Source organism: Ctenocephalides felis, unplaced genomic scaffold (genome assembly GCF_003426905.1).
Source record: "Ctenocephalides felis isolate EL2017-DRISC unplaced genomic scaffold, ASM342690v1 CF-g0.4_SCAFFOLD_03571, whole genome shotgun sequence".
Taxonomy (NCBI): domain Eukaryota; kingdom Metazoa; phylum Arthropoda; class Insecta; order Siphonaptera; family Pulicidae; genus Ctenocephalides; species Ctenocephalides felis.
In genome coordinates this window covers 24414134-24420133 of record NW_020539725.1, presented here as the reverse complement: position 1 = coordinate 24420133, position 6000 = coordinate 24414134, and positions in this window count along the sequence as shown.

Below are 6000 nucleotides of genomic sequence, written 5' to 3'. Positions count from 1 at the left end.
ACAGTTTAATATTTAATAGACATTAGTCCTAAAGCAATGCTAAAACTTGATGCATAATATGAGGGATTAAAATTATGAAGCTAGAATTTCTTAACAACTAACATTTGTACTAGTAGCTGGAGGCTTATTTACTGTTGACAGCAAGCACCTACCGCAATGAAATATACGTAGATAATATATATTTTTAATAAAAAGACAGCTAAATACATATCAAATAACTTGGACTGGAAATAATTAAGTATTTAGTCCTGTTAAAATTTTAATACAAAAATATTTCGAAACATAAAATTTTCTTATAAATATTTCAATTATAGACTTATTGAACTAGATTGTGATCGAGATTTGAAAATCACTGAAAGATAGTTAGGTCTTTGCTTAGAAATAAGACTAAAAATTTATTAATTTATCCAAGTATATTTTAAATTGTTTGAAAATTATTAGATGCGATGTATAATGATACGAAGTCCTGAATTAAATATCTCAAAATCTTTCAACAACATGCATACGTACACCAAATTTTTAGAAAAATTGCCAAAATGATCAGATAGTCTTGAAGTGTCCTTTTCTGAAATTTCTAACCTTTTCTACAAAAAGAAACGTTAAATAGCGCAAAAGGGTTTCGACTGATATTCATAGAAAATTTAGAATGCTATTATTAACTGCTAACTGTTTTAACTTCTAAATGTTTCTAGATATCATTCAAAGCACCCAGAATGCTATTACATGTAATTAGAAAACTTATATGAATCGATTTCTTATAATAATTAAAAAATATTTTAAGATTAAATAATTTATATATTTATTTAAAGGCTATGTCTGACATGACTTCTTGAAATATACTATGACCTAATATCATAGAAGTGTGAAGAAAAAATATCAATCAACAAGTAGAGAAAAGCAATAAAACAATTGAACAATTTTGAAACCTCTTTAGAGAATTCTTGGCAATATGGTTACATTATAGTTTTGAAGCAACCTACTTTAAAATGTAAAATAAAATATTCAGAAGATTAAACAGAATAAAAGTTTATACTAATATCTAAAGATTTTAAGGTCATAGTATTTTTGGCATTTAATAAAAACATTGAAGACTACCTACTTCCACCATGGGGTAGCAAAGTAGCATTAGGTAATATGTTAGTTGGAAACCATCAGTTAGTATATAGTGTTAGTTTTTCTGGGATGAAAACAAGATTTATTGGGTCGATCATGATAAAACCATAAATGTCGTATACTCTTTTGAAGAAAATGCTGTGTGTAAACTCAGAACATGGTTATAATGGTTTGCCAATTGATCACAAAAAAATCTATAGTTGTTTCTGGTCATAGTTGTTTACTTTATTTTATACGTTAGATGCTGCTAGCAATTTAAGCTTTGCTAAGATTAACACTTGCCAGAAAAATATAACATCAATCGTTTAATGCTAATATTGCTAATTAATTCCATTACTAAAATTCTGTACAAACATGTAGGCATGCATAATGATATTACTTGATCTAATAATTCAAAAATGCTTGCTCCAATAAAATAATTACAATAACAACTACCTATAATATTCAATATACAGTCTATGAAAAACAAAATCATAAAATATAATTTATAAGAGAAGGGAAGAAGTGCTATCGAACTGTTTCGTTGAATGTCAGCCCAGTTGCATCACTTCTTCATATGCATGCACTTCTCAGAGTTCTAAGATTTCTAGTACATACATTTTTATACTTTTACAGTTACCTGCTTGCTAATATAAGATATAAATTTTAACGTGCAAGTCATCAAACAAGTAATAGAGTCACTAAGAAGATTATTATCAAATATCTTTAGATAGTAAATGCAGAGTTCATGTGAAAATACTTCTACCAGTGTTAGAGGATTGGGGAGCAATCGACCAAAATTATTTGTTAGTTTATTTGAAAAATCAGAACAAAATGGCAGAGCAACGGTATTAATAAATAATAAACTATGGAATTTGATAAATGTAACGTCCTACCAAACTCGTATGTTTGCCGGTTTGCATAAACTTGAATTCATCCTTATCAGGCTCTATTGGCTCTATAGAATAAGTCGTAACGCATTGGTATAAAAAATGATGAATGGAGAATTTGATAAATTGATATGTCAAATTTTTTATGAAAATCTATCATAATTCTTATTTTTTAAATTTTTCTGGAGTTCACATTTCTTAGCATAGTAGATATGCAAGAATAATATGAAATGATCGATATTTCACCAAAAACAGAACTTCTTCAGTAAGTTATGCACATAAATCTTCATTTACAATGCAGCTGTTCGAAATTAAACAATACTCCATATTTGGCTAATTCTCTCTATATATTTAAAATTAAACTTCATGCATTGTCATACAAGTATATGATGGATAGTCTTCATTGATCTAGTCCCTCAATGAGTTTGTAATTGTTAATATACAAGTGTGTATGCTAATACCATTCTAGACCTCCCGCAGAGCTTTAATAAAATTATGTCGAAAGATTTAGCATCCACGCATTGTAGCAGTCTACTCTAACAAAAATAAACTTTATATTTCATGAGGCATTAAAGGACTTATGATTGATGATGAATCTAAACAAATCAATTTCTATATTATATAAGACATTCCTTATTAGATCTTTTTCGCGGCTCTGCCCTGTTTTCGTTTCCCAGTCACTCCCTTGATAGCCGGAACGCCAACAGAATATACATAGAGTTTTATATTGTTTTATTTTCATACTCTAGTATCATTCAATGATTTATATAAGACTGTTCTACACTGCAAGTTAATAATTCTCACACAATGTAAACCAGTTGTTATAGTTTTAACTTGTTAGAGAGACAGTACTTCTACACAAAATTTAACTAGTGGGATGTATGGCATCGTGTCTCAAGGCAAATTGCTGGAACTTCCCGTACCGTAACGAAATGATCCAGGAATATTAGATGTTTGCAAATAGATTTTCATATCTATTGTAACATTTTCTAATATTTATAAAAATTAAACAAACTAAATTGCAAAGTTGAAATTATTTGTTTAAAGTATATTAGAACATAATTAAAATTAAAATCTGAATTATTTTCGATATACAAAAAAAAAAATTGAAAAAAGAAATCGGATGCCTAGTTCTTTCAAAAACTGGCATTTTTTGCACATTTAGCTCTATATTTTTGGTTGGACCTGCCTTTGCCAAAAACTAATCACCACATCTACCCATCAATAGGCATCGAATGTTTTTTTAACCATTCAAATCTGTTGATCCGTGCGCCCGAAAACGTTAACGAAAAAATGCGGACCTACAAAACACACACAAACACATCCATTTTTTCTGAAGTATAGCAAAATGTTCAGAAACCTTCAAAACGTCGAGAAATGCAAAAAGTTTCATTTTCATAAAAAATCATACAATACTTCTTGACTTTATGTGAAAGCCCATATGTATATAATTACTGAATCGATTTTTTAAACGTTAATAATAATGAGCTAAAAAACAATACTAAACTAGCTGTAAGTGGAAGTCTGTCTTAAGGCAATTAAGGCATCGTGCCTTAAGGCAAATTGCTGGAACTTCCCGTACCAAAAATTATTATTTTTTTAAAAACGATTAACATTTTTGAAAAAAAATGTACTTTGAAAAAATAAGATTTTTGAGAAACTATATATATATATGGACAAAAAATTACTTCTTTTTGAAAAAAAATTTTTTTTAAAAAAAATTTTTTTTTTAAATTTTTTTTTTTTGGAAAAAAAAAATTTTTTTTTTAATTTTTTTTTTGAAAAAAAATTTTTTTTTCTTTATTTTGACATATTGTGGAAGATCTGAACTTTTTTTTCAAAGCAATCGTACTGATTTAACTGCATAGGGACAAAATATAAAGCGCGTAAGCGCCGCGTCGCTGTCTAACGCATAAGCATTGGTACGGAACCCATAGGAATGTTAAAAATAAATGTTAAAATCTCTATAAAATATCTGATAATTTGATGTGCATATGTCTAATGATCATTTTTGACCGCCAAATGGCTAATTTTTTTACTTTTTCCTCCATATCCCCGAAACCGCTGGACCTGCCTTTATGAAAATTTGATCGGTTCTTCACCTTGTCAATACAAGTAAAATGTTTTTTGAATTATCAAAATCGGACGCTCCGTTCTCTTACAATCTGAGTTACCGTTTTCGGCACTTTTTGCCCCGTATCTTCGGAACGGTTAGACCTGTCTTCGCCAAAAACTAATCAGCACGTCTCCTTATCAATACGAATCGAATGTTTTTTGAATTATTCAAATCGGTAGATCCGTGTTCCCGAAATCGTCGACGAAAATTTGTATCCGCACATACATACACACACGTACATACACACACACACACACACACACACATACATCCATTTTTTCTAAGGTATGCCAAAATGTTCAGAAACCTTTGAAACATAAAGATATATAAAAAAATTCATTTTCGATTTTTTTGCGATTACTATAACTTACCCTACGGGAAGTTAATAATATTAAATTTATTAATGAATCAAAATTCTAGTGGTAACTAACAATTAACAAAGTAGATCTAATTTTCATATTTTTTGTAAAATAAATTATATTTTTTCCTAACAAGAAGTTTATATTTTCACCAAAATATCCGTTTTCTCGACTTTCTTCTAAGTCATTTTGAATTATGTGGGTTTTTAGGACTCATTTTGAATTGTGTGGGAAACTTGCCCTATGGCAAAAATGCCACTCGAAACTAGTTATAGTTAGTTTAATTGTATAGTCTTCATGATTTAATTTAAATTTAATATGTCATTATTGCATGAATTAAACCCATTAAACCTAAATTAGTAGTATAAAGTTATTAAAAAAACAGACACCAAATTATAATTTAAAGCTTGTCATTTCAACATTATAATTGTAATTGTATTAATTATAATTAGTTTTATTGGAATTAATACAAGTTTTTCTTACATACGATACTAGCTCTCTACCTTATGATGTAAGTTACCGAAGAGTGTGATCTTATAATTATTGAGAGTTAGTATCTGATCGTTAATCTCCCTTATCGATCTCATTTCACACGTAATATTGATTATAGAATGCCCGCTGTGAAAATGAATACAATTTGATTGTGGCACTGAAGAATAATTTTAGTTTGAAGCAAACATTTACAGCCAGAGAGCGTATAAGCGATATGTGCTTAGTCACCTCTAAATGAAAAAATATTTGTTCCGAGCAAAGAAAATAGTTTGAAAAATATTACCCAATATGTGTACTTATTATAGATCGGTATCTGAAATTCAAAAAGCTTCAATAAAATCATAAATGAAAAGAATTAGGATGATTGTAATACACTTTTCACTGAAAAAATAAGCAACAATGATATAAGACACGTAGGGCGGGGCACAAAGGTCCTATTAGATTTTTACCAATTATGTTATGAAAACCGTACGAACTAAATCAGAACAAATAACATATCAAACAACAACTATCTTACTATGTTCAGTGAAATTTCCTGCTAGATCGTAATTGTAAAACGTTTTAAAGTTTCTTTGCTGTTTTTGGTCACCAGGTTACCAAAAATTTGTCACCAGATCATTTTTAATTCAATTTTTGGACGATTACTTTAACTTACCCTATGGTAAGTTCATAATTATTACAACAAAAATTGAATTCAACTTCTGTTTGAAATACATATTGCATAGACATTTTTTATAAATATCGCACTGGATACAAACTTCATATGGAACTTTGTCAGAAGAATCACTCATCCAAGTTGGAATAGCTATTAATTTGATTTATCTTTTGTTTTTTTAACTTATTTTACATTTTTTTAGTTCACATTGTTTCAGTATAAAGGTTTAGGTGGACCTTTTTACCCCAATCACATTCTAAAATTTGTAGATATAAAACTGCTAAATCTAGCTAAAAATAACAATACATCTTATAAAACAATTAAATTAAGTATTCTTTAAATATATTTAGGTATTATAAACTATACAACCGTACTCAAACAGAAAAAGATTTATAA